This window comes from Bubalus bubalis, chromosome 1 (assembly GCF_019923935.1).
Source record: "Bubalus bubalis isolate 160015118507 breed Murrah chromosome 1, NDDB_SH_1, whole genome shotgun sequence".
In the NCBI taxonomy this organism is placed as follows: Eukaryota; Metazoa; Chordata; class Mammalia; order Artiodactyla; family Bovidae; genus Bubalus; species Bubalus bubalis.
In genome coordinates, this window is record NC_059157.1 from 2054777 (window position 1) to 2073159 (window position 18383).

General features: G+C 40.8%; 1 protein-coding gene and 1 long non-coding RNA gene across 2 annotated transcripts in view; both read right to left on the minus strand.

Moving 5' to 3' along the window:
• Nucleotides 1-17182, minus strand: part of LOC123335224 — a 90657-nt gene extending 73475 nt beyond the window's left edge. The window contains exon 1 of the long non-coding RNA XR_006553645.2: nucleotides 16965-17182. This is a non-coding gene — a long non-coding RNA (uncharacterized LOC123335224). The remainder of the gene's footprint in view (nucleotides 1-16964) is intronic.
• ZNF385D (zinc finger protein 385D) overlaps nucleotides 1-18383 on the minus strand; it is a 985284-nt gene that overhangs the window by 878231 nt on the left and 88670 nt on the right. The gene's annotated exons all lie outside the window — the stretch shown is intronic.

The window sequence follows — 18383 nt, forward strand, 5'->3', positions numbered from 1 at the left end:
TTTATTTCAACATGGATTTTTATATGCCATGAATAAAACTAGGTGCTTTGGAGAGAATAATGAGTGAAATAGACCTGACCCCAATTCTCATGAAATTTTACAGACTACTGAAGGAAGAAGGTGTTGACGAGTGAAAGTGAAAGTCACTCAGTCATGTCCGACTCTTTGCAATTCCATGGACTATCCAGTCCATGGAATTCTCCAGGCCAGAATACTGGAGTGGGGAGCTTTCCCTTCTCCAGGGAATCTTCCCAACCCAAGGATAGAACCCAGGTCTCCCACATTGCAGGTGGATTCTTTACCAGCTGAGCCACAAGGGAAGCCCAAGAATACTGGAGTGGGTAGCCTATCCCTTCTCCAGCGGATCTTCCTGACCCAGGAATCAAATCGGTGTCTCCTGCATTGCAGGTGGATTCTTTACCAGCTGAGCTATGAGGGAAGCCCCAGTGTTGACAAATGAAGCTGCAAAATACGGTGTTCACCATGGAACGAGAAACACTACAGTCCAAGGCGATCTAGTTAGATAAGGTGATTAGCAAAGACTTGTTGGAAGAGGAGATATTCAGGCTTAGCACATTTAAGGATTAAAAAGCCAATGGTAGAATCACTTTTAAATGAATCAGAACACTTAAGCTTTCATCATGAAATTACAAAATCTTTTTGTGAAATATTACTGCCAAATGAGTTTAAATGAACTGTTCTATATCTGAATAATAAACATTTGTACAGTAGAAGCATTTAAAACTCTCCAGTTCTCTTAAGGTCTCCACATACCAGAGGAATAGAGTTGATTAGAGAGGAAAGCAAATAGAACTCAATTGACCTTGTCACCATCAACCTAACACATCACCATCAAATCAATTTTTGTCATGGAAGGATTATGGCATGAGGCCTGTGAGTCAGCAGTCTAAACTCACCAAGTGACAGAATTATGGCCATAAATAGAAGAGACAATCAAAAGCGAATGACTTGTTCATCAACATTCCGGGACCTCATCACGAGGGGAAAACGCCACTGACTCAATGCCTGCTGCGTGTTAGGCTCTGCACTGTTCCCACCTGTGCCTTCCCATTTTAGCCTCTGTGTAGTAGGTACCACTTGGACAGGTGGAGAAGAAGGTCACAGAGGTGAGGCCATTTGCTTCGGCATCAAATAAGTAATAAGTAAGTTATGATTTGAATCCAGACCTATACAGCTCCAAAACTTGTTTCTTTCAATCTTGATATGCTATCTCCTCTGTTTCAGAACAAAGCTAATTAGCCCAGTCTGGCCTCTGTTTCCCATCTGTAAAATGACTAAGCTAGCTTAAATTCACTCGAATAAATCTTACAGCTCTGGATTTTGTCAACACCTGAGGCTTCCCTCCACACATTTGTTATCTTCAGAATTCAGCAATTTACAAAAATGTTCTGTCCACTTGGTCCTTAATACCTGTCACTGCCTCTTTTATTTGGAAGAGAGCTGGGTCTGGGAGTTCACAGCAGTCATGATACTTACCATTCTCATCTCCCCAAAATGGCATGCCTTACAGGAAACAACAAGAAAAGCAAGATACTCATCTTCACTCAAACTCATAATACTTCTTAATGTCCTCCCCTTAATTAGAATGATTTGTTAATAACAGTAACTCCTTTTCCCCCTGGGAACTAGAGCTTAAACAAAACCAGGAGGTAGAAGAAGAGGTGTGTGGATTAGAATTGTTCACAAGTATTGGCTTGCAGACTGCCATCTGGCATTGAACCATCACACTGATGAGGCTACTAGGGTGAGTCTAATTAATAATAATACCTGGGAAATAACTGAGAAGCCTGAGAAACCACAATTAGAAATTAGACAGGTCATGTTAAGAGTCTTAGGAGAGTTTGCCGGTCAAAGACTCAACTGAACAGTTAGGACAGGGAAGCAGAGGTGTGAGATGGAAATTTTCTAGTCCAGCTGCAAAAGTGCTATTTATATAATCTGATATGTATTTATATTTCACATCCCAAAGGAACACTCTCCTTGGCCACTGCTCCCAACTTTATCATTATGAGATAGAGGCTGCTCAAATTTTATCCGGGAGTAAGCATTTGAGCACATGCCAAAGCACAGATACCTGAGTGGAGTGAGTTTATCTTTTCTGGGAAAGGCAGTATCATCCTTTTCACAAAACTAAACAAAACAAACACACCTTTCTACCAGAGTTACATAATAACAGCTACAACGCCAATGCTCTGACACAATATTCTAAACATCCAGAGTTTACATGCATCATTTAAAGCAATAAGCTACTTCTGAGTTTTAATTTGTAAAACATAAAGAAGACAATGCTGCTACTGCTGCTAAGTCACTTTAGTCCTCCGACACTGTGTGACCCCATGGACTGCGGCCTACCAGGCTTCTCCGTCCCTGGGATTCTCTAGGCAAGAGTACTGGAGCGGGGTGCCGTTGCCTTCTCCAATGCATGAAAGTGAAAAGTGAAAGTGAAGTCGCTCCGTCATGTCCGACTCTTAGTGACCCCATGGACTACAGCCCACCAGGCCCTCCATCCATGGGGTTTTCCAGGCAAGAGTACTGGAGTGGGGTGCCATTGCCTTCTCCAAAGAAGACAATGTTCTTATTCAAATACTTTCATAAATGAACTAAGCTAAGTCATGGGTTTCTTCAGAGGACTCAAAACAAGAGTTGAACTTACAACAAACGTCCATGGAAAAAGTATTTGGGAAGTAGCTACCATGTGTCCCAACTAACTTGATGGTTCAAATTTAAAGGGTGAATAGCACCCGTGGTCTGTACGACTCTAAGCAGAAGTTCTGTCTGCTTATATCCTCAGTCATTGTCATGATCTACAAGAATCAATGTCTTAATTCCTAATCCTAACTGACGTCTGTTTTTCAATATATTTTACCACAGAATATGATTTTTAAAACTGTGTATTTAGATACCATTTTTATTTTAAGAAACAAAAGGTCAAGAAGAATTTTCAAAGTTAACGGTAATTATAAATCTGTCTTATTTTAAAAGGTTTGATTTTCCTACTTTCAAAAATTAGAGTTTCATTGAAAATAAGATCAATATTCAAACCAACACCTCTCAGTAAGAAAGACAGGCTCACAACCCCGGATGAACAATTACTGAATGATTAAGAAAAAATTCCTTTTAACTTTATTAAAACACCATTACTTTTATTTTAATTACACTTTCCTTTAATTTATTTGTCACATTAGAAGATTCTGTGCAAATGATTAATTGCTTTCCCTAATGCACTCCCAGATTAGGGAACATGTACAATCAAATGCTCTATTTTGATTTCATTTATTAAATTATTAAAAACAAACTAAGCTCTAAGTAATTAAACTGATAAAAAAAATACTTGTGTTAAACATACTTTTCATATTTTATGTGAAACAAAGTAAAGGCAGTAAAAAGCATTGATGGAACAGGATAAATATTGAATGTATACCCACTTGCAGTGAAAAAATAAAACAAACATGATTTCTTAATATTTTGGATTTTTGAGTCTTGGAATCCCAATAAGTGAAATAAAGCTAATATTGTTTCTCCGCCTTTTCAATTATAGTGGGGATATGCACTACAAGAGACAAATAATTATGTAAATTTATTTTGCCGTTTCAGGGTATGCTAAATAATTACTAACAAAAGTGCATTATTCAGCTTGGGGACATGAAACAACAACAAAATGGAAATAGTAGCCACTGTGACTTCAGGAATGTCAGCCTCAGCTTCCAGCACTAGGACCAGCATGCAGCCCAGGGTGCTGAGCGATGGCGCAAGCCAGCCGCGCCTTGTGATGAAGAGCCATCTACCTTCTGAGCTGACTCAGACCACTTCAAAATTATAGGACTGAAATAACTGATTTATTTTCTTCCATTCATTTCATCTGCAAATGATTATATTCAGTACATGAAAGCATTACTGCATAAATCTTTGTATGTAACATGCAAGCTAGTGTTGCTGTCTATGCTTTGAACAGACACTGGCATTTTTTTTTTAATTTTTATTCATTTTTTATTTTTTAGTATAAATTTATTTATTTTAATTGGAAGCTAATCACTGCAGATGGTGACTGCAGCCATGAAATTAAAAGATGCTTACTTCTTGGAAGGAAAGTTATGACCAACCTAGATAGCATATTGAAAAGCAGAGACATTACTTTGCCAACAAAGGTCCATCTAGTCAAGGCTATGGTTTTTCCTGTGGTCATGTATGGATGTGAGAGTTGGACTGTGAAGAAGGCTGAGTGCCGAAGAATTGATGCTTTTGAACTGTGGTGTTGGAGAAGACTCTTGAGAGTCCCTTGGACTGCAAGGAGATCCAACCAGTCCATTCTGAAGGAGATCAGCCCTGGGATTTCTTTGGAGGGAATGATGCTGAAGCTGAAACTCCAGTACTTTGGCCACCTCATGGGAAGAGTTGACTCATTGGAAAAGACTCTGATGCTGGGAGGGATTGGGGGCAGGAGGAGAAGGGGATGCCAGAGGATGAGATGGCTGGATGGCATCATTGACTTGATGGGCTTGAGTCTGAGTGAACTCCGAGAGTTTGTGATGGACAGGGAGGCCTGGCGTGCTGCGATTCATGGGGTCGCAAAGAGTCGGACACGACTGAGCGACTGAACTGAACTGAACTGAACTGAATTACTTCACAATATTGTATTGGTTTTGCCATACATCAACATGAATCCACCACGGGTGTACATGTGTTCCCCATCCTGAGCCCCTCTCCCACCTCCCTCCCCATACCATCCCTCTGGGTCATCCCAGTACACCAGCCCCGAGCATCCTGTATCATGCATCAAACCTGGGCTGGTGGTTCATTTCACATATGATATTATACATGTTTCAATGACATTCTCCCAAATCATCCCACCCTCACCCCCTCCCACAGAGTCCAAGAGACTGTTCTATACATCTGAGATACTGGCATATTTTACATCAAAGAGCTAAATAAGAAATATTTTATGCTTTTCAGGTCAGAAGATCCCTGTTGTAAGGATTCACCCCATGCCATTTTAGCACAAAAGAAAGTGGGCAACATGCAAACAAATGGGCAGAACTGTGTTCGGATACATTTTATTGTAGAATATAAAATACATCTGGCATGGGCTATAGCTTGTAGTCCACCCACAGGGGACAGCACAGGTGAAATGTGCCAGGTTGGCCAAATACGTGGCTGAGGTTTTCCTGCAAGATGTTATGGGGAAACCTGAACGAACATTTTGGCCAACCTAATAAAATGGTTAATTCATTTTGATATCTGGCAAAACTAATACAATTATATAAAGTTTAAAAATAAAAAAAAAAAAAAAAGAATTGATGCTTCTGAACGGTGGTGTTAGAGAAGACTCTGGAGAGTCCCTTGGACAGCAAGGTGATCCAACCAGTCCATCCTAAAGATCAGTCCTGAGTGTTCATTGGAAGGACTGATGTTAAAGCTGAAACTCCAATACTTTGGCCACCTCATGAGAAGAGCTGACTCATTTGCAAACTCACTGATGCTGGGAAAGACTGAAGGCGGGAGGACAGAGGATGAGATGGTTGGATGCATCACTGACTCAATGGACATGAATTTGAGTAAGCTCTGGGAGTTGGTGATGGACAGGGAGGCCTGGTGGGCTGCAGTCCACGGGGTTGCAAAGAGTCAGACATGACTGAGCGACTGAACTGACCATTCTTAGATGTCCTTACTGCAGTACCTCCCCTTGACATCCCTCCCCACACACCTTCTCTGTCTTGAACCAGAGATCCTGCCATCTATTCATCTGATCAGTCTCCTGCTCATTCATTTCTTTATATCCACTGATATTAAGTATTAGAAACACACTTTGTAACATACTCGGTGTTTTATTTTGGGCTATTATCATCAAGGAACCATAATAATAGTTTCCTTTTACAAGAGGGAAGGATGATTGAGGAGGAAAGAGAGAAAGAAAGGGAAGAGGTAAAATTTTTTAAAGATATTGGAGAAGACTAATTTGGGTTCATTTTCTACACAATCCTTCTATCTGGCCATTTCTTTTTATTCAAAAATGCCTTCCTGTCACGCAAGCATTTCCTTTAAAATGTTCAGACTTCCTCAGACAATTTGAAGATAAAAACAAGAAAAATAAAGCTGATTGCACAGAGAAAAAATAAATTATCCTTACAACAAAACAAAAATTTCCAGCCATGCCTTTCAAGACCCCACCTTGCTGGTCCCAGCCTATATCTCTGAATCCATCACCACTTTCCCCCAAAGCCCTTGAGATGCTTCTGGCCACACACTCGGTTTGCATTTCCTGAAACACAACAACTTCATTCCCATCTCAAAACCATGCCCTTAGCCTTTCATCTTCCAACGCTTTTCCCTCAGACCTTCCCAAGTCTGCTTCCTCTTCAACATTTAAGCTTTTTTTCACATTTGTCCTCCCCAGCCCTACCCATCAAGCCACCAGTCAGGCTGAACCATTTTACCATATTTTACATTTTCAGTAAATGAAACTATCTTATTTTTCATCTCATAACTTTCTTTCTTTCCCTCTGGGGATGTAAGGTCCTTGAGGGAAGGGTCTCTGTCTTAGAGTTTAATTCTATAATCCTCATCTCCTAGGACAGCACTCAAAACGCACTCAGTAAATGCACACCACGGACCAAGACTTAATGATTACACCACCCTCACTGCCATCCTTGCCTACGTGTGTTTCCTGGGCACTCAGGAAGCAGTGGCCAGTGTTCTTTATGGACAGAAGCAGTCTTCTGAAGCCTGTGGCTGAACTTAGATCGGGTATTCTGATACCTACCACCATGCCACCACCATGATTCCCTACTCACAAAACTTTGCTTCATATTTCCTTTTTGGAGAATCGTCAAAAGACTCACTGTTTTGAGGATCTGGTGTATTTGCTCTCTATGGACCACAGGTGAACTTCTTTTTTACTCATCTGGCTTTGTCAGGAGTAGGCTCATCTATGACATCTTGAGCACCTCTTAAATATCTGTATCTTTGCTAACACCAGTAACATACTACCTGAATCTCTCTTGAATCAGCAGAGCTTATCTACAATTTACAGAATTGGAGAACAGCTCCCACCGAGTCAGAATCAGGTAAGATGGAAGGATGTGTTATGGACAATGCAGTTTTTCACTTAAGTACATGTTTTTTTCCTACAGAAAGGAGAGAGAGAGACCTTAGTCACCATCAAATGCTACCACTGGCCAAACATATTCTTTGCTTTTAGATAATATTCCCTGGAGAATGAGCTTAGTCAGCATATACATGATATTTTTATTACCTAGCATTTCAAATTCACTTATTCTAACTTGAGAATCTCCTCAACTGTATCCCTTTACCCTGGAATGTGCATATCTAAAATAGATTTTTTTAATTCAATTTTATCTTCTTCTTCTCAACCAAACTTGTGCTCCATCAGGCCACAGCACACAGGAAAAAGAAAAAGAATACATGAGAAAGATATTCCTGTCTTTGTCTTCCCAGACACCAACATCAGAATCAAATATTTTTGTCTTTTTAAATGGATATTATGGAGAAGATACCAGTTTTCATCATAATAGAACCATGAGGACACTGTAATATCTCATAAAACTTTATACAGAGGACAAATTAATGATTCATAGAAAACCATAGGACTGGAAATAATGATTGAGACAATAAGTTTATTAAAGACCATTTCGAATGTCCAGTATAGGCCCCTAAGGAAACATGGATAATTCAACCTCCTATAAATCACTTATGATTTTTAATGCCTCACCATCTTAACTTCATTTATGTGTGAACTGTTTCACCAAGGTTGACCAAGAGTGCATTGCAATCAAGCTGTCAAGTCCCTTTGGCTTTCTAACAGTTTGACTGAACATGAAAATATCTCCAGTTAATGATAGCAAAGGTTTTCTAATTTGGAAAAAAGATGGAAGTAAAGTATGTATGAATGAAACTCTCTGCACTTAATCTTTTCTGTTTAATCATCTAGTAGAAATAAAAATGTGGCCTGGGATTCCAACAAAGTTCTCTTCAAATTTTTTAAAGTCTTCTTATAGTATTCTGTAATAACCTAAATGGGAAAGGAACTTGAAAGAGAATAGATACATGTATGCTGCTGCTGCTAAGTCGCTTCAGTCATGCCCGACTCTTAGTGACCCCATGGACTGCAGTCCACCAGGCTCCGCCATCCCTGGGATTCTCCAGGCAAGAACACTGGAGTGGGGTGCCCTCGCCTTCTCCGAGATACATGTATATGTATAACTGGATCACTTTGCCATACACCTGAAACTAACACATTACTAATTAACTATACTCCAATAAAAAATAAAAACCTTATTAAAGCTTTTTTTCTTATTCTCCTTCATTAAAATACTGAAATAGTCAAGTATATTTTAACTAGACTTCAAAATGACAAAGCTACTGAAAATCTAAAAAGAATTGAAAACATTTATGATCATCAAAATAAACTACAACCAAATCTGACTGGGTAAGGAAGCAGATAAGGGTATATACCAGAGATCAACTGATTAGAGAACAAGACAAACCCAGTCCTGCTTATGGAAAGGTCCTTTAATTGAGCCCGAATCCCATGAACCCTTGGTCACCACAATCTAAATATCAAATCAAATATGCCACGTTTGTCAGTTGGGTTTATTATCACCCCATTGTCATTTCTCACTTCCTTGAGAATATTCCTTCTCACAAATACCTAATGAGACTATCTAGAAAAGATAAACGCTTCATCTATAGCAGTGAAAACATACTTTCAGTGAGGGACATTTAACATTGTATTCTATTTCCTTAAATAATTACTACAGCATTAATTAAAAAAAAAACAGCTGATTAGAAAATTACAGATGCGATTAGCTCTTGCAGAATGAAAAGCAGATATTAATCAAAGACTGTCAGGAGGGCACAACTAGTCCTGTACTTCACCCCACACCTGCAGACCAGGCGTAGGGAGACAGGCTGGCGACAGAGTCTCAGAGCCCTCTGACTGCAGTGGAACCCTTCTTATTCTTCTTTAATCAAGGTAATTGCAGAGCGCAATGGTTCTTGGAGGTTTACACTGTATTTATCAAGGTAAGAGTGAGGTGTTTTAAAGACACAGTTCACTTGTGCTGAGGTTCAAAACGCAACATCTCTCTACAAATCCTAGGACTGAGACTTTGTTGCTTCAAAAACTTGAAAGCCAGATGAATACTCTTATCTAAGAAAATATCCTATTTCACCTTGGATAGTATGAATGTTTGAAGTTGGGAAAAGGCAATAATCATATTTTGATCAACTTTAAAAATAACAAAAAATTCACAGCTTTATGTGATATCAAAAGATTCTCCAGGCAGAAGGCCAATGTGGACAATATTCCCTAAATTTGCATATTACTTTTTTTTTTTAAATTAGGAAAATGGAAATGGCGACAGTCATGATGGGCACTGGCAAAACTAAGATGGAAATTTGTTTCTTCATGAATGAATTCAATATTGTTCATACCGAGCATTTCCATGCTTCTGGGATATCGGGGAAGAAACGCTAGGATTCAATGCTTTGCATCAGTTCAAAATTAACCTGGGAAGAGTCACCTTCCCAGAAGTATGTACTTTAATTGTCCTGCTACTGCTGCTGCTGCTAAGTCGCTTCAGTCGTGTCCAACTCTGTGTGACCCCATAGACGGCAGCCCACCAGGCTCCCCCATCCCTGGGATTGTCCAGGCAAGAACACTGGAGTGGGTTGCCATTTCCTTCTCCAGTGCATGAAAGGGAAAGTGAAAGTGAAGTCGCTCAGTCGTGTCTGATTCTTAGCGACCTCATGGACTGCAGCCCACCAGGCTCCTCCGTCCATGGGATTTTCCAGGCAGGAGTACTGGAGTGGGGTGCCACTGCCTTCTCCTAGACACTATAATTTATGACAGCCACTCTTACAATTTATACGTCAGTAAATGCTTTGACAATGCTCTTCTTGGCGTAGGGATCCTACACAGACATAGAAGATTTTACCAGACACCTAGTTGAACCAAGAATCATAAGACCAACATTTGAGACCCAGTTCTACCAACCCTTCAGGCATGGAAGGTCAACTGAACCATTCAAAGATACCAAGACAAATATTGTTTTTAAAAACTAACGATGATGGCACAGCCCTTGCTTATATCAGTGCTATTTTATGGATTAAATAAGAAAATGCATTTGGGAAATGTTGGGGGGAAAAATCACAGTCAAGACATGTGATTTCTCCTTACCATGTATTTTACAATTGGTGACGCATGCATCTTCATCTTTTGTTCATTAAATGAGATAATTCCCTTTGCTAATTATGGAGGGAACTCTCATGGAAACCAAAAATTATCACTATGTCAGGGCAAGAAATATACAATGTCACCATAAAATAAAGGGTAAAACCTTAGCTCTTTTCCTGTTCTAACATTTCAGACTTGAAAATAGATGGTGTGAGTCAATGGTTAGAAATAACAAGAGATCACAGTTATTCCAACCACGTGTTCACTTTAGTTTACATAGCTGATAAAAATAAAAAATATAAGCACAAATTATTTAAACATAATATCATATATCATTGCATTAAAATTACATGTGCTTATTTTTTCTATCCTTACAAAGCATGAGACAGCTCAAAATTCTAATTCTCGGCACCAGATTTTGTTTTTTTCCCCCACACCAAAACTGTCTTAAAACTGCCCAAAACAGAAGTAAAAAATAAAATGAAAACAGAACTGGGGGAAGAAGGGCATGTGAAGGTAGGAAAATTAGTACTGACGAGAGCAAAGGTAGGGCTATGGATCCAAGAACATCAGAGGAGAAAGAGAAATTAACATAAAGAGAAGAATGGGATATGACCCAGCAATCCCACGCCTGGGCATGTACCTGGAGAAAAATATTCTTCAAAAAGGTGCCTGCACCCCAAAGTTCCCTGCAGCACTATTTACAACAGCCAGGACATGGAGACCACCTAAGCGCTCATCAGCTGATGAGTGGATAAAGAAGACGTGGTGAATATACAACGGAATAGCCATTAAAATGAATGAAACAATGCCATTTGCAGCAATATGGTTCACCTAGAGATTGTCGTACTAAGTGATGCAAGTCAGATACAGAAAGACAAATATCATATGATATCACTTACATATAGAATCTAAAAAAATGATACAAAAGAATTCATTTAAAAAACAGAAACAGACTTAGAGAAAAAAATATATTCGTTACCAAAGGGGAAAGTAGTGGGAAGGGATAAATTAGAAGTTTAGAATTGACACACACACGCTATGTTTAAAAGAGATAATCAACAAAGACCTGCTGTACAACACAGGGAAGTCTGCTCAGTATTCTGTAATAACCTAAGCAGGAAAAGAATCTGAAAAAGAATAATACATGGAACAGTTCAGTTCGGTTCAGTCGCTCAGTCGTGTCCAACTCTCTGCGACCCCATGGACTGCATCGCGCCAGGCCTCCCTGTCCATCACCAACTCCCAGAGTTCACTCACACTCATGTCCATCCAGTCAGTGGTGCCATCCAACCACCTCATCCTCTGTCGTCCCCTTCTTCTCCCACCTTCGATCTTTCCCAGCATCAGGGTATTTTCAAATGAGTCAGCCCTTCACATCAGGCGGCCAAAGTATAACTTAACCACTTTGCTGTATGCTTGAAAGTAACACAGCGCTGTGAAACAACTATTTTGTTGTTGTTGTTTAGTGGCTGAGTTGTGTCTGACTCTTGCAATCCCACGGACTGTATTCCAATACAAAATAAAACTTTTAATAAGATTAACCTTAAAAAAAGTTTAAATGAAGATGCAGTTAGAATCTTTTCTTGGTTCACAGTTCTCTCCTCTAACCAAGTGTCCCTTTCCTGCGAGGTCGTGGTTCCCTGGGAAGCCCTGTAGGGTCCACCCTTCCCCCAAGCTAGGCATGGCAATGGCCGGGGAGTGAAATTTTGCACATGCTTCCTCCACCCACGCCCTGCCCAGGCATCAGCCCACGACGATGACTTTGTGGGCCCCTTGCCCGAGAGGCGCCGCTGGCTAGGTTATTACAAATACCAACCTGGACTCTGGACTTACTACGGTGTGCATTTAATGCCCAAGAACTCTGTGCAAGCCACTGGAACAAACAGCGGAGATGCACTCCATCCATCTGAGTTTCCTTCTAATTCTTTTATTCCTCTCTACATAAGCACAGAGCTCATACCTACAAGTGCGATGTAAAAGCAGATTCCAATCAGGGAACAGAGTCCTAGTCTTTCTTTCTCACCGTAATCCCTAGGAGTGAAGGGCCATATAACTTCTAATATGTAAATTATCTGGATCCAGAAAAGGTGGGGTTGAAGCCAGAATCTGACAAGTGATAGTTGTGTATATCATTGAGCAAAATATTTGTCTGTTCCTCGACTTCCTCATCTGTAAATATGAGGTAACAGCAGTTTCTGCCTTAGAGGACTTTGCAGTAAGTGTGATGTACTTACTCCACCCCCTGGCATGGAGTGTATAAACGCTCAATAAATGTTAGCTGCTATTAAATTTCTCCTGGAGTCCCTGGATTTGGTAGGCAGGTACCATCTTCCATCCATTTTTCCTCACAAAAAAAAAAAAAGGAAGAGAAATCTCTTAACAGGAATAATATATTTCCAGTCACGTCTGACCCTTGAATTAATCTGGATATGTGGGAAGCAGGCAGGGAGTGAAGGTCGGGCTCCTATCACGGGGTCTAATGCCCTTCAATGAGTCCATTCATGATGTGTCTGCTCTCTCTTTTTATTATGGGTGGATACTTAGCTATCCTTTCAAGACAACAGGAAAATTAACATCAGACCTCCTCTTACACTAACATACTACAGCATCCCTCAGTAAAAAGGAATAGTGCCTATTAAGGATTATCAATAGGCACAGGTATCTTTTAAGGGTCCCAAACCTTTTGTATGCCATGCGTGGATTCTAAATTGTACGATGGACCACAAAGAAGAGTGGCCCTTCCAGAGCCTTTAGACACTATGACCGATTTGAATCTCACAGGCACAACCAAAACACTGAAAGTAAGAAAAGGGACTTCCCTGGTGGCTCAGTCAGGAAAGCATCTGCAGTGCTGGAGACCTGGGTTTGACCCCTGGGTGGGGACGATCCCCTAGAGAAGGAAATGGCAACCCACTCTAGTATTCTTGCCCAGAGAATCCCATGGACAGAGGAGCCTGGTGGGCTACAGTTCATGGGGTCGCAAAGCATCGGGCATGACTTAGCGACTAAACCATCACCAAAATAAGAAAAAAGCAAACAGGAACCAACCACACCAGGCATACGTAGCCACTTCCCACTCATTCTTGCTCTGTGTATGAGTCTTTCATTCTTATGGAGAGAAATGGGAGAAGATTCAGTCATAATTTAAGAATGTCAGGGCTGAGGAGAAGCATATGAATCTGGCAGGCTTAAAAAAGAAAATCTTGTTTCTGAGAGAGTCTATTTTGACAGAGCAAAATCAGTTTCGATAAAAGAATATTTTATTGTGTTAAAAGGGCAGACAGAAAAAAATGGGACAAAGAAGTGAAGGTGGGAGGAAGAAGACGCAGAGCAAAGCAAGCAGAAAGGAGAAAAGGTTATGGAGAAAATGTTTAGACTGCTGAATAATGAATTAAATGTTGCTGAATAATCCATTGGAAACTGGCCTCACGCAAACTCAAAAGATAGAAAAAGTAAGTTTTCAACAGTGATTAGAGGCGGTGTGTCCTTGGCAAACCAACTGAATCATCAGCTTGATGATCGTGTAAGATGAGTGTCTTTAGAGGAGGTATCTTCCAATAGACTACCCTGTGCCTGCTGTGTGCGCTTCAGTCGTGTCCGACTCTGTGTGACCCCACGGACTGTAGCCCCCAGGCTCCTCTGTCCATGGGATTCTCCAAGGCAAGAACTCTGGAGTGAGTTGCCATGCCCTCCTCCAGGGGATCCTCCCAACCCAGGGATGGAACTCGCATTTTGTACTTCCCCTGCATTGGCTAGCAAGCTCTTAAGACTTCCTTGTGAGTGCTTCTAAATAAGCAGAAATGTTTTTGGTGATAAGAGACTCAGCCAGACTTCATCCTCCAACCCACCCCTCTCTATATTCAGTTTCACATAGCTAAGCAGAGACACTTGACTACCACAAATGAAAGATATTTATTTTCCATTTAGCTGGTGGAAAAATACTGGCTAGATCTGAAATTTGATAGTTTATTTTGTATCATTGTTTCCCCTACAGAGAAACTGAGAATAAAAAAGGGAGAAATTTTCTAATTGGAAAGTGATATCTGCTTTGCTTTCATGCAAAGATTGGTTGTCAGTTTATGGTAATTTGTTCTCATCCAAATGACAAAGCATCCTGAAAATGCATATTCAGTGGTGGTGTTTTTGTTGTTTAGTTCCTAAGTGGTGTCCAACTCTTTTGCGAGACCCCCATGGACTGTAGCCCATCAGGTTCCTCTGTCCATAGGATTCTCCAGGCAAGAGTACTGGAGTGGGTTGCCATTTCCTTCTCCAGGGGATCTTCCCAACTTGGGATGGAACCCACATCCCCTGTATTGCCAGGCAGATTTCTTACCACTGAGCTACCTGGGAAGCCCGTCTAGAATTACTGGCATCGTTTAATCTTTGAAGAGGTATTTGCTGTAAATCTTCTCGCAAATGATATTGCAGCAAACAGAAGCTATGCATGAATTGAAGTGACCGGATCATCTAGAAATCAAAGAGGTGTCAATACTTCCCGGAGGCCTTGCTTTTTAAATTCATTTCCTTTGTAAACAGACAAAGTAAGGCCACACTGAGAAGGCTTGAAATAAGAAACTACAGGAGTGTAGAGGTAACATTCTAATCTTTCTTGATTCACTGTATTGATTTTTTTTTAATAATGTGTAAGGCACTTTCAGCATTATTATCAACTTACATATAAAACCTGGCAAACACATTTTGGGTCTAACTGTAAGATCAGGTAATTGATTTTTTTCCCTGATTCTTCTATGATGTGTAATATACTAACGCCTCTGCTCTTGTACAAAACATAATGAACAAAACAACAAATCTTGTTTCTAAAAAATACTCATAGTAAGAGGAGTACGAATTCTTAAATTATCTGGAAATGCTCATTTTGTTTCAATCATCCCAATCAATATCATTTAAAAATTGAATAATAGACTCTCATGCACAAAAAGAATACATTTACTATAAATGAAGTTTTTTTGCTGGTATTATTATTAATACCCCTGCCTCATCACAAAAGTATACATCAGTGATCATTGAAAATGCGGATCTAATGGGTACAGAAACTCAATATCAATAAACTGTTCCAGAACGTCCCCTGAAAAGCTGAGCCTCTCCGCCTCACTATCTCACACACACACACATACACACACTGTAAGCATATAGGCGTGTGATTTTAAATATGTACTTATTTTCTCATCATTTACCTCTGTCATAAAAGAGGACAACAGAAAAATTCTTGTTAACGGAAGGTTCCAAGCAATCTGTCGTTTTATTAGGGAACACAACTGAATTTTCAGGGGGACCATGAAGCTTAAAGGAAGAATTAAAAGGCAACTCTTTTTTCAGGTTTTCAACCTTGGATGCACTGAGACCACCTTACCAGTCCATCAAAAAAGTTCTCATCAAAGGAATTCAAAAGGAAAGGGCCTTCATTTTCTTTCTTTCCTGACAGCCATTGCCTATTCAAAAATACACAGAAAAATCTTTTAAAATATATTCATCATCTATTGTACAAGGAATTTGTATTATAACAACAAAACATGCAATTTAAAAAATAATAATATTCCTTCTTATTAATTTAATAAAAGTGAATATCCGTTGTTTCTATTTTAGGAAACTTTAAATAAAGTTCTCTAAGGGATCTGTTAAAATCCCTGTTTAAAGTGCTCGTGCTGAATGTTGGATATTTAAGCGGCCATGAGACTAGACTCCACAGCTTCCCCCATCCCCCACACAGGGGCTTTCTAAGTTCGGAACTGTTTCTGAAGGCTCTTAGGAAAACAGTTTTAAGACCATATAGATTGTCAGCGCGGAGAAGGCAATGGCAACCCACTCCAGTACTCTTGCCTGGAAAATCCCATGGATGGAGGAGCCTGGTAGACTGCAGTCCATGGGGTCGCGAAGACGCGAAGAGTCGGACACGACTGAGCAACTTCACTTTCATTTTTCACTTTCATGCATTGGAGAAGGAAATGGCAACTCACTCCAGTGTTGTTGTGCCTGGAAAATCCCAGGGACAGGGGAGCCTGGTGGGCTGCCGTCTATGGGGTCACACAGAGTCAGACACGACTGAAGCGACTTAGCACTTAGCACCAGATTGTCAGCAAAGGACATGTCGAGGAGTCACAGCCAGGTTCCTGTGCAGGACTAGCACCCTGGTCAGGGCAGCTGATCGGATGCTCGGGGGAGAACGTGTGCCAACAGCCACTTAGTCCCTGCCAGGAGCGAGGGGCCCGCGGCCCACTCCTGGTCTGCACCACTCTCGTCCCCAGCGCCGACGGGAATGCAGGGAGAGGTAGCAGGAGACAGAGAGGCAAAAACAGGACATGGGAGAATCACCGCGTTTGAGAGGCAGCGAGAGCCTTAGAGATAAGCACAGTGACGTTTTAAACATGCAGTCGTAACACATGCTCTTCAGACAGGCTGGGACCTGGGGCCCTTTGCTGCAGTGCTTGCACCTGGACCAACGCCTCCTCCAGCAGCAAATGCAAAGAAACTATCAGGGGCTAAAAATTGCTATGTACAGTTGGCACAAATTATAGACAAGATACAGAAAAATCACAAAAAAGTCAACTGACATTTCTGAAGAGCCAGGAGCAAAAGCCCCCTGCACTGCACTCAACACCCCCAGAGGGGCGGGCAGACCACCTAAGACACCCCTCCGGCCTGCCCCTGGACACACCCTACCCTCACCCCAGGCAAGGAGCCAGCTCGGCCCCCTGCCCCCCACCCACGGAAGCTTGCTGTCTGTTCTTACCTCCCCGAGCTGCAGCGGGGGCCCCCACAAAGCCTTGCCTGGATTCCTCCTCTGGCTTCTTCTCAGTTCCTACTGGTTAAGGAGTCCAAGAGCCCTGGTCAGTAACACTACCATTACCCGCACGCACACACGTCTAAGCCCGTCTTTGCCTCAGACACCAGCAGGCTTTCCAGCAGCCTCAGGCCAGCCCCAGACGCCCACCACGACAGCCCCAGCGGGACAAGTGGCTGCATTAGCTTTGAGAAGATTTGTCAAAGATGCATCAGACTAAAAAAGAAGCAAAGTTAATTAAAGCTCCATCAGTGAAAAAGCTTCTAAGGTGTATTCTTAAATAAAAATAGCAATGTACAGAATACTAAGTAAAGCTGTAGCATATACCTGTGTGAAAGCTTTAAATTTACTTCCAAACTCTTTATAAATATGTTCTGGGCATAAGTCTTGCAAACTATGAGAGCTTTTAATGGTTCTATAGTATTGCCCTGGATGGATTTGTCAAGATTTTTTAAATCATTTCCACTAACCAATATATATTTTTTTGCATGCACTTGTAATTATGGCCTTTGGATACTTTCCTAAAAGAGAAATAACATCAAAGCAAAGCATATACACATACTTCCCAACTGCCTTCTAGAAATACAACAATAGCAAGAATGCATGAAAGCCCTTTTCCTTGCATCCTTACCAAAATTGGTGAGTATTTCTGTATGCATTCGTCCTATTGAAATCTGACTTAACAAATGATCACTCATGTATGCTTCATTATGTATTTCTTTATTGCTACTAAGCGTAAATATCTTTCATGTATGTGAATACTGACTATATCTATATTTCACAAGTCACATACTAATGTCCTTTGCCCACTTTTTCTATTGGGTGTTTTAATCTTTTCCCTTTAATTTATAAGATGACTTCAAATACTCAAAGTTTTTATTTTTGTCACTTATTTTGCAAACTTTCAAATGTTTTACACTTTGTGCAATTTGATATAGTAACCAAATGCCATCTCCCACATATTAACTAATTTTTGTTGTTATTCAATCACTCAGCCATGTCTGACTCTTTGAGACCCTATGGACGGCAGCAGGCCAGGCTTCCCTGTCCTTCCAATCTCCTGGAGCTTACTCAAACTCATGTCCATCGAGTCAGTGATGCCATCCAACCATCTCATCCTCTGTCATCCCCTTTTCCTCCAGCATTCAATCTTTCCCAGCATCAGGGTCTTTTCCAATGACTCAGTTCTTCGCATCAGGTGGCCAAAGTATTGGAGCTTCAGCTTCAGCATCCATCCTTCCAATGAATATTCAGGACTGATTTCCTTTAGGATGGACTGGTTGCATCTCTTTGCAGTCCAAGGGACTCTGAAGAGTCTTCTCCAGCACCACAGTTCAAAAGCATCAGTTCTTTGGTGCTCAGCCTTCT